This window comes from Hyaena hyaena, unplaced genomic scaffold (genome assembly GCF_003009895.1).
Source record: "Hyaena hyaena isolate Hyena2069 unplaced genomic scaffold, ASM300989v1 scaffold_87, whole genome shotgun sequence".
NCBI lineage: Eukaryota > Metazoa > Chordata > Mammalia > Carnivora > Hyaenidae > Hyaena > Hyaena hyaena.
Window position 1 is genome coordinate 3,448,615 of NW_024080718.1, and position 11,668 is coordinate 3,460,282.

The following is an 11,668-nucleotide window of genomic DNA, read 5'->3' on the forward strand; positions in this document are numbered from 1 at the left end:
CAGTTTCAGTTGTACAGTATAATGATTCAACAGTTCTATGCATTTCTCAGTGCTCATCAATTCAAGGGCGCTCTTAATCCCCTTTATCCAGTTCACCCATTCTGCTACCCACCTCCCTTTTGACAACCAGCAGTTTGTTTTCTGTTTTTTTGTTTTGTTTGGTTTTATAATTTTTTTAATGTTTTTTTTTTTATTAATTTCTAGGAGAGAGAGAGAGAGAGACAGCGTGAGCAGGGGAGGGTCAGAGAGAGAGGGAGTCACAGACTGAAACAGGCTCTAGGCTCTGAGCGGGCAGTCAGCACAGAGCCCGACGCGGGGCTCGAACCCACGAACCGCGAGATCATGACCTAAGCGAAAGTCGGACGCTTAACCGACTAAGCCACCCAGGCGCCCCATGTTTTCTGTTTTTAAGAGTCTGTTTTTTGTCTCTTTCTTCTCTACTTGTTCACTTGTTTTGTTTCTTAAATTCCACACATGGGTGAAATTATATGGTATTGTCTTTCTTTATCTGATTTATTTCACTTAGCATTATACCCTCTGGGTCCATCCATGTTGTTGCAAATGTCAAGATTTCATGATTTTTTATGGCCGAGTAATATTCCATTGCATCCATATACACTACATTGTCTTTATCTATCCTTCTATGGATGGATACTTGGATTGCTTCCGTATCTTGACTCTGGGAAATAATGCTGCAATAAACAAAGGGTGCATATATCATTTCAAATTAGTGTTTGTATTTTCTTTGTGTAAATAGTAGTAGAATTACTGGATTACATGGTAATTCTATTTTTAATTTTTTGAGAAACCTCCATACTTTTTTCCACAGTGGCTGCACCAATTTGTATTCCCACCAACAGTGCACAAGGGCTCCTTTTTCTCCATATGCTTTCCAACACTTGTTATTTCTTATGTTCTTGATTTTAGCCATTATGACAGGTATAAACTGATATCTCATTGTGAGGTTATAAATTAAAACGTAATCAAATTTATTTACTTTTTATTATGTTTTGCACTTTTTGGATGTTAAGAAGTCTTTCCCGACACTCAAACTGTAGAGATATTTTCCTATATTTTCTTCTAAGAGTTTTAAAGTTGTTGTTGTTTTTTTTTTTTTTTACCTTTAGAACTTTAATAAACTTGGAATAGATTTTTGAGTATTATGTGAGGTAAAGATCCATTTTTCCCCATTGGCCTATTGTCGTAGAATCATTTATTGAAAAGTCTATCATTTTCCTCACAGAGAATCTTCAGTGTCACCTCTGTCATGATATTTTATTATCACATGAGTTTCTTTTGGATCATAATACTATATAATTATTCTCTTTATCTATTGCTACACCAATATCATCCTGAATTAGTTGCTATAGCATTATAAGAAGTTGATTTCTGGTATGGTAGGTTAATTGCATTGATGGGAATAATCAATAGCCTCTTTGTATTTCTATCTTTAGGAATATAACTTTGCAGGTCACTGCATCAAGAAGTTGGCTATTTCTCTACCCTTTGAATCAGGACAGGACTTACTACTTGTTTGGCCTACAAAATGTGGGGGAAGTGACAGTGTGCCAAATTTAGGCCTTCAAAGACCTTGTATGCTTCCATTCCTCTTTTGGAATTTTGCCTTCACTCTGGGAATAAGCTCAGGCTACTGTGCTGAAGGAAGAGAGGACACATGGTACAGGGTAGAGTCAATCCACGCTAAGACCAGCTTAGACCCGTCAGTGCCCAGCCAATTCACCAGCTGCCCTTATGAGTGATCCTAAGCCAAATAGCCATGCTTGGCTTAGATCACCAGAACTGCACAACTGACCCATGAACTTGTGAGCCAACATGAATGCTTATTTGTTCTGCCCCTGAGGTTTTGTAGTTGTGTGTAACATAATTATGCAAAACGATAACTGACACACAGGGCAAGTCTCCTATCTTGTTCTGTTATTTAAAACCATCTAAGTTGATCATAGCCTTATGTGCTTCTCCATATAGATTTTAAAATTGGTGTCAAATTCCATGACTTGGTTTAACCTTTTTATATATAACTTAGGACACTCTAGGACAGTATCCTTTGCAACATAGAGCCCCTTCCAAACTTTCCCCTTATGTTATCCCCAAAGGTGAAGCTAACTAAATCATTTGTTACTTCATTTCTGATAAATTGTTAAGTTATTTGTATTTGCTTTATCATATTATAATACCATTTTCATAAGATGGTGGTTCTGTTGCCAGGGCAACCAAATGTGATATATGAGCTTGTGGCTTTAATTGAAACCTTAACTCTCTTTGGCTCCATTCCATATGCTTTCTTGGCTCCCTTCATTCCTGAGGTTGAAAGAATGGAAGATATTGCACAATTCTGCTAGCATCTTACATTTTATATCTGTTTCCACCTCCACTTATTAGCATATATATCATTCTCTAACTTTACTATCTTAACTAATCTCATTTCTACTATTTGTCCTTGATAGCTCCTCCCATTCAGTGTAATAATGCACAATACCTATTCAATATATATTTAATGATCACTTACCATGAGCCTGGCACTAGGGTTATAACACTGAATGAAACAGGTATGGTCTGGACCCTTCCAGCGTTTATCAGGTTAGAGAGACAGGAGTATAATAGATTAGCATGTAAATATTTAACCAGAATGGTAAGTGCCAAGAAAAATAAGTACAGGCTGACAGGTGGGGACCTGATCTAATTTGGATCAGTGACAATTTTTGTAAGGAATAAAATTTAAGCTGGGACTGAGAAATAACTTGGAGTTATCCAGCATTGGGAAGGGCCTGGAAGGCATGGGTTACAATGAATGATGGAGCCTTGAGGTCTCAGGGAAGATGAGAGGTTTGGAAGGAAGCCAATGTAGCCGAAGACTAGTATGTAAGGGTGAGAGGAGCATGAGATGAATCTGGAGAAATGGATGGAGGCAAAAATCACAGGGGGTCTCACAGTGTACTCGCACCATCTAGTCAGAACTTGAGTTATAAGGGTCTGAAATGGTGACGTCATCCAAGAGAAGTTTATTTCACCCCGTAGCCCATAGCCATATACAGAACAAGCAGGTGTAGAGATGCACACGGTGTTCCTTGTCCTCCATGTATGTATCCCAGGCCACTTCAGGGCTGGATCCATGCTGCTTCCCTGCTGAAATGGACACAGGACTTCCCCCCACACCCCAACCCCTCTTGGGTTTCTGTGGTGCTATACCCACACCAGTGAGACCAGAAATCAAGCCTAGAGGCTTGGCTTAGCATGATTTACTTCAGGGCATCGTTCTGCATACAATAGCTATTCCATGATCATCCTCCCTGGAACTTTATTTTATAGTTTATTTATTTTAAATATGGGACGCTTCACGAATTTCCATGTTGTCCTTGCTCAGGGGCCATGCTGTCTTCTCTACCATTCCAATTTTAGTATATGTGCTGCCGAAGTGAGCATGTCTATGGAACTTTAGATACTCTAATACACTTGACCCAGTGCGCATCCCACAGATGGCCTGACTTGAGAGCCTGTGGCTGGTACAGCAGTAGACGACACATCCTTACATGGAGATTACGTAATCTAGGGTCAGGTCTGAGAAAGACTTAGTTTTACTCTTAGTAATTTGCTTCTTGTCACTTCTTGGTATCCTCATGTTTATTTTTTTTCTGTCAGGGACCCCATTATTTCTCGAATTTCAGATCCTCTAACAACACACATACTCTCAGGAAATGGAGTATGTGAGAGAATGCATTTAAATACTGACCACAGGGTATAGCCTAGGCAGGGGTTTCTTGGCCCCAGTTTTCAGAGTTGGGTTCTAGGCCCAGAGTCCATGACTCCCCCACTCCCATGATATTCAGATGTCTGTGTGGATGTGTGGTTAGTGGACATTGGTAGTTTTCACCTGCTCAGTATCATGTCCTTCTTCAGTAACATCAAGACCCTAATTACCCTTTTAGGACCTTGATCCCCTCTGAATACTGTTCTATTTTGGTAGCACTACCAGTCAATAAACTTCACTTCCATTAGAATGGCAGGGAGGCAGAGGGGAGGATCTAATTCAGGCCAAACAGAATTCCTCCTGGGAAATCTTTCTTGCAACAAGGGGAGAAAAATGTCTTGATCTGATTCATGTTACTGGCAGCGCAGAAGAAATCGTGCCCACTAGGAATTAGTTCCTGCTTTCTAGATCCCTAAGTTTTCTAGACCTATTTCCTCTCCCATTCCATTTCCTTCCATTAAATCCCTGCTGCTTAAATTAGCTAGGGCAGGCTTCTATTGTTTGCAATGGGAGGAAAGTCTAACTCACATGGTGTGCATGTATACATCTTTCTGAGCTGCAAAACTGAGGTTCTCAAAGGTGTCCATCATCCTCCCCCCCAAAAAAGCTTAGAATCACTAGATTAAATGGTCGTTTCTTTCCCTGAGAATCCGAGGAAGAATTGGAGACGCACATCCTTGCAAATTAACAGATGGTTGAGTCACTGACTGAACTAAAACTCAAAATTGTGGATTTTCTGGCATCCTCTTGCAAAGTGGAATTATTTTTGGCAGAATGGATCTTTCTTGGGAACTCATGAAATAATTGTCGATCGCCCCAAATCAGAAGCCCAGCCCTGCCTTTACCTACAGTTGAGCTTTATTTTCTGATTAAAGCCATCGTTCCTTTCCTACCGCCCTGGCCCGTACCTGTATATTTACAACAGTTTTCCTTCTGGTCAAAGAGCTCTTTCTATGCGTGGAAGAAAGAGTTCAGCGCAGCTGTAGGAGTCAGGGTGGAACAGGTTGAGTTTGTCTCTAGCCAGCCTTCCTCCAAGGCCCAGGTAGGATGCTGCAAAGTGCTGAGGGAGGGCTGGGGCTCCAGAAACTCTGTAAAGCTTAAGGAAAATTTTCTTTCTTTATCTCTTGAAAATTATTAGAAGCCAAGTCCACAGTTAAGTGCAAATTGGATGGTTCCTCATCACTGCTCTAAAATGAAAGGCTTTCAAGAAGAAGAAAAAAGAAGGAACAGACAAGTGGAACCCCTCTGGGGTCCAAACCACTAACATCAGAGACAGTTCCAAGATAGATCCAATTTTTATCCATATCCCATCCCAACTCTCCTCTTGGCCACCAGCAAAATATTTTCGCTTTATGCAAGGAACGTCATTTTAAATTTGGGGTGGCTGATGTAGCTATTGCTATTTAATCACATGCACATGTACACACGCACACATACACTCGCCCATCTGAGCTCCCCTTCTGTTTTTTGCTTTCATTTGAAATGGGGTGGGTTCAGGGGCGCCTGGATAGCTCAGCTGGTTAAGCACCAACTTCGGCTCAGGTCGTGATCTCACGGTTCGTGGGTTCGAGCCCCGCGTTGGGCTCTGTGCTGACAGCTAGCTCAGAACCTGGAGCCTGCTTCGGATTCTTTGTCTCCCTCTCTCTCTGACCCTCCCCTGCTCACACTGCCTCTCTCTCTCTCTCTCAGAAATAAATAAAATATTAAAAAAAAATGAGTTCAGGTGAGTTCAGGAAACAGAGTTTGTTTGTCCTTGTCTGCTTCCCACAGGAACTGAACTGCCAGGGACAGTGGTGCCCTCTTCCTCTGGGTTTGGTTCCTTGAAGAAGATGCTGCTGGATGTCACAGCAGGCACGGGGGGAATTCAGCTGGCATCACTGAAAGTTGTGCTTGAATAAGGACGAAGACCCAGGGAAAGCAAATGCTTACTTCAACAGAACTCACGCTGGCCTCCAGCGGAGTGGGGCCAGAGCAGAGTGGCGGTCAAACACCATCTTTTTACATGAATGGTACACTAGGGCCACTGACTTTCGGAATGAGAGCATGATGGCAGAAGTTATTTACGGATTCTTACCATCTGTCTTGACTCACAAGGTTGAATATCAATTGTTCTCAAAATCTATTTCACGGGGTGCTTAGGGGGCTCAGTCGGTTGAGCATCCAACTCTTGATTGGGCTCAGGTCATGATCTCACGGTTCATGGGGTCGAGCCCCACGACAGGCTCCACACGTAGCGTGGTATCCTACTTGGGATTCCCTCTCTCGCCTTCTCTCTCTGCCCCTCTCCCGCTCATGCTTTCTCTCTCTCTCTCTCTCTCTCAAAATAAATCAATAAACTTTAGAAATCTATTTCACAGTTCTTCAGAGTATTTTCCTTCATATAAGCTTGTCAGTCAAAAATCTACTACCAAGCCAGTACCCAGGCACTGTATTGGATGCTATTAGATGATAATGATGGAAAAATACCCATTCTGGTTTGATGAGCAAAAACTTAGCAAAAAAGCAATTTTATTTCAAAACTTAGGTTGATAATAATAAAATCAGTTATCATTTGCTTGGCACCTTCTCGGAACTATGCAAGGTGTTCCACATATGTGAGAGCTGATCCTCCCGGCAACCGCAGGATGCCAGCTAGGTGTTACAGAGAAAAGTTTGTGCTTCTGTAAAACACTCCGCATCATGTAGTGCACACTCTTTCACGTGATTAGATTCTGATTCTGATTCTGGGGAGGGGGTCTCTGAGCCTTTTATTGGGTTTACGTGATTTTATTACTCTGTACCTATAGATAACTGATAGCAATGGAAGTGATTCTTGTCTGCAGATACACAAATACACACTTGCTAGATGGAATTACGTTGGCTTTTCCACCCCTTCGACCCTCATTGGAAAAAGCCAATTTCTATTTGTAAACTCATTCCAACACTTCTTTATACCATATAAAGTTATGCTTCTTTTATTTCTCCTTTGAACCAATTTAATGTCTATCTGTTAAATAAAATCTTTAGCATGTGCTTATTTTATACCTGTATGAGAATAATGATTTTATCTTTACTTAGGAAATATCCTTTTGTGGAGTGCCCGAGTGTCTCAGTCAGGTAAGTATCTGACTTTGGCTCAGGTCATGATCTCATAATTTGTGGGTTCGAGCCCTGTGTCAGGCTCTGTGCTGACAGCTCAGAGCCTGGAGCCTGTTTTGGATTCTGTGTCTCCCTCTCTTTCTGCCCCTCCCCTACTCATGCTCTGTCTCAGTCTCGCAAAGTAAATAAATGTTAACAAAAAATAAAGAAAAAAGAAATATTCTTTCACATTGTTGTTAACACCACTCTACAGAGGCTCAGAATCAAATGACTTTCTCAGGACCACTAATGATTAAGTGACCCGCCTACGGGTTAAACCCCTGCACTTTCGGACTCCCCAGCTTACGTGTTTTCTTATAATTTTGCACCTGCTCTGTCCCTGGCCTGTGTTAGGCAAGTGCGAATATCCTTTTAAGTCATTCAGCTATAAATAGGCTCTTCTATCCTGGTGCTATGGGGTTATAAAATATTCATGATATAATCTCTGCTTGCCAGATAATAATCAAGGTACACACACAAAAATGGAAGGAAAATGCACGATAGAGGAAGAAAGGAAAAGGGAAGGAGTGGTAAGAGTCCAAGGGATTAATCTTGAAAGCTTTTAGGAAGCGATAGTCTTCCAGTCTGCATTGTGTAAATGGAAGGGGCATGAAGAAGTAGGTTGTAAGTTAAAGCCAACAACCTGTAAACCTGGGTCCTGAAGCCTCCTGTCCAGCCACCTGAAGGAACAAACCAGGAAAGAGGATTGTACCATTGCTTGCATATTTGTTATCTAACACTAGGGGGGAACGTGGCAAATGAAACAAATTCTAATCTCCTAATTATTTGCACATATAACTGTTTTGCATAAAGTTTCTATTGGCCCAAATTTGATTGAGTTGTGCTTAAAACTGTTGTCATGGGCTCTTCCATGTTTGTAGGCTAAACTCTAAACTCCTTCAAAAAATTTTTATTTACTTTTGAGAGAGAGAGAGACAGAGAGAGACAGAGAGACAGAGCATGAGCGGGAGAGGGGCAGAGATAAGAGACACAGAATCTGAAGCAAGCTCTAGGCTCCGAGCTGTCAGTGCCCAATGCGAGGCTTGAACTCACAAAACATGTGATTATGAGCTGAGCCAAAGTCAGATGCTTAACCAACTGAGCCATCCAGGCACCCATAAACTCCTTCATATCAGCTTTAATGTGGTCTCTACCCATTTTTCATCTATTCTGATATCCAAAAGCATTGCTCTCTACTGGCCTCCCTCGCTCCTCTCTCTGCCTGTCTCTGTCTCTGTCTCTTTCTCACACATACACAGCCCACAATCTAGGTTTCTGACTCCCTAAAGTACTTGAAGTCCTTCACCCCACAGTGCTCTTTTACAGCTCACTTTTTACTAAAGCTTTGCCCCAGCACCCCCTTTACACCCTTCCCCACCTTGGCAAGCCTCTACACATCACTCAACACTCAATTTATTTTTTTTTTTTGTCCTTAGCATAGCCTACGTTTTTTTCTTTTTACAAATAGTTTATTGTCAAGTTGGTTTCCATATAACACCCAGTGCTCATCCCCACAAGTGCCCTCCTCCATGCCCATCTTCTTCCTCCCACACACACCCATCGGTCCTCAGTTTTTGTCAGCATTCAAGAGTCTCTCATGGTTTGCCTCTCTCCCTTTCCCCCACCATTTCCGCCCTTCTTCTCCCCCTTGTTCCTCCGCCAAGTTCCTCCTAATCCTCCTATACGTGCAAACATATGTTAATACTACTCAGCCTGACTTATTTCGCTCAGCATAACACCCTCAAGGTCCATCCATGTTGCTACACATGGCCGATTTCATTCTTTCTCATTGCCATGGAGTATTCCATCGTATAGATAAACCACATCTTCTTGATCCATTCGTCCACTGCTGGACACTTAGGCTCTTTCCACGTTTTTGCTATTTCAACACTCAATTTAAAGAGTCGCTTTCATTATGAAAAACTACCGATCTGATTTGTGAAAATCACCTTTCCCCCAAACATATGTCACTGCCAGCACGCACCCTCGGTTGTGCCTATTTGTTTACACATTTGCTTCCAGGGATGGTGCCCAACCTGCCCTGCTGTGCCTTCTCTCCCCCGGGGCCCCACATCGCCTGATGTGTAGACTATGCTCTGTAATTGAATGCATCATGCATCAGTGAATCGGTGGATCCACCAACGAGCTAGGCAGGGTGAAGGGGTACTGGAAGGAATCGGAGAGACCGGTGCATTCCCACCCTTCTCTCCATCGCAGAGGAAAGCAAGGCGCAGAGCGGAGAGGTGAAATCTGCCAGCACCGCCCCCCCCCCCCCCCCAAGGGAGAGCGGGAAGGGCTAGAAGAACACAGGACTCCTTCCCCTGAGTTTCAGACAAGCCAGGCTCCTTTCCGCTGTGGTGGAGTGTGGGGAAGGAAAATTGCTCTTGGAGAGAGGGATGGTTTGTGCTTTGTTTTGTTTTTGTGGCGCTTTCATAATTTCGGTAAAGATATTTTTAAGCCGAAGCACGGGGCGGTTCAGTTTTCATTACCCAACTTGGCATTTTCCTCTTGTGCGCAGAGCTGCTTGGAGCCCTTATCACAGCGCTGTAACCACATCCCCTGCTGGGCCCAACGCTAAATCAACAGTGTCAGTTGAAAACAAACACTAACAGGTGTGCTGCACACTGAGCGTGGGAGGGTATTTATTCTGAAGCGAGGGCTAGTCAACTGGAGGGGGTAATAAACCCCGTCCAGATAGGGCCGCGCTGCCCACTCTCACCAGCCTGGGGCACGGGGAGAGTCGCCGAAGGCTTGCAAGGGCTGCAGCCTGGGTACGCGCTCCCCCCTCCCCCCAATCAGGCCCGTCTGTGAGAGCGTTGCAGAAATGCGATTTTGCAGTTACATGTAAAGCTCCCATCAGGGGCGGCTGCTGCTGCTGCTGCTGCTGCTGCTGCTTCTTCTTCTTCTTCTTTTTTTTTTTTTAATACTTTTTAAAATTTATTTCTAGGAGAGAGAGAGAGACAGCATGAGCAGGGGAGGGTCAGAGAGAGAGGGAGTCACAGACTGAAACAGGCTCCAGGCTCTGAGCTGGCAGTCAGCACAGAGCCCAACGCGGGGCTCGAACCCACGAACCGCGAGATCATGACCTAAGCAAAAGTCAGACGACTAAGCCACCCAGGCGCCCCTCCCATCAGGGGCTTCTTAAAGCTCCCTCTTAGGAGAGGCCCAGGCAAGTGCGGCTGATGTGTCCTTCTCAGGAGCCCCTGGTGGGGACGGGAGACCAGCAGAGGTCTGTTCAGGACAAGAGCACTCCCAGCACCTCGTTTCGGAGGCAAAGGAAGACCTTACAAACTCTGTCTCAGCCTTCCGTCCAGATCCCACAGAGCAGATCTAGTTCTCCTCTCCCTTTTTCCCTGAAGCTGCCGCCCCAGGTCCCCCAGAGCCAGGTGACCATAGGATGCTGAGTAATAATAGTTACCAGAATGGAGACCCGGCCTGCCCAGAAGCGCTTACTGTGGGCTGGACCCCAGTGCACTTCGCGGCGTTATCGGATCCGAACCCGCCTCAACCCCACGAGGCGGATATCACTATCAGCATCCCCTCCGCTTTACAAATAAGGAAATGACGGACAAAGGGATATAAATTGCCCGAGGCTGTACAGCCAGCAGGTTCCTGGTGGAGACATGATTCATTTCAGGCCGTTGGTTTCAGAGTGTGTGTTCTCAGTCCTTCACTGTCCGCGGCTTTGCGTGTGAATCGGGTGGTTCCCAGCCCTGGGGGGCATCAGAACCACCCCTGTCGGGGCCAGCTTCCAGAGTTGGGGTAGCCGACTGATGATTTACGTGCTCTGGGGTAGCCTGGGTGTTTAAAATACAAACAAGTAAATAAGTGTGTGTGTGTGTGTGTGCACGCGTGTGCGTACGAGTGTGTAACCCCATCAGCCCCGGGCGCTTGAAGAGGGCAGCTGGCAGAGGTAGGGGTTCCCACTATGATTTTCAAAGCTAAGTACCGAGGAGGCCCCGGCACGCAGCACTGGAAGGCCGGCCAAGGAAGGTCTGGCCTGGGCGTGGCGCGGTGACTAAGGCGTGGGGAGGAGGCCAGAAAGGAGGCAGAGGTGACCAGATGCGGTGCTAGAGAGACGAGAAAACCCACAGGCCGAGGTCTCTGTGTGCCAGGCGCGGGGAGTGGAGATGCGCCCAGCGAGAGCACCGCGGAGGGTGGCCGCCTTCGGGCTGCACAGACGGTTCCTGGAACTTACCAGGCCTGTAAAGAGTGAGAGTTCCCAGAAAGGTGTTTTAAGAGAGAGCCTTGCCCTGTAAATCACGTCTGTTGGGGCTACCAGGGGAGCATTTAAGGCTCTGAAGTGCACAGTGTGGGAATCTCCTCAAGCCAGGGTCTGGGGGCTTAGGCTGTAAAGGCTGGGAAGTGGTGAGGGGGGGTGTTCCCTCGCCCTTTCTTCAGCGGCCGACCTGGAATGAGACTGTATTTTAGTTACAAGCTATTCTCATCCTGTAGGGGCTGTTTACCTTTGAGACATAGCTTTTAAGATTATATAATTCAGGGGCGCCTGGGTGACTCAACTGGTTAAACGTCCAACTTCGGCTCAGGTCATGATCTCACGGTTGGTGGGTTCGAGCCCCATGTCGGGTGCTGTGCTGACAGCTGGGAGCCTGGAGCCTGCTTTGGATTCTGTGGCTCCCTCTCTCTGCCCCTCCCTGGCTCATGCTCTGTCTCTCTCAAAAATAAACATCAAAATTTTTTTTAAAAAAAGATGATAAAATTTTTATCCATTAGAGACAAAAGTGTTTTAAAATAGAAAAAGTATGTCACTCATAATTTTATTAC

The 11,668-nt window shown here is 44.8% G+C and overlaps 1 non-coding gene across 1 annotated transcript; it reads right to left on the bottom strand.

Annotated features, from left to right (window-relative positions):
* Positions 1 to 3,337: 3,337 nt before the first annotated feature.
* On the bottom strand, positions 3,338 to 3,441 carry LOC120233195. Its single transcript, XR_005528747.1, has one exon. It is a non-coding gene; the product is annotated as a U6 spliceosomal RNA (small nuclear RNA).
* Between the last annotated feature and the right edge of the window lie 8,227 nt (positions 3,442 to 11,668).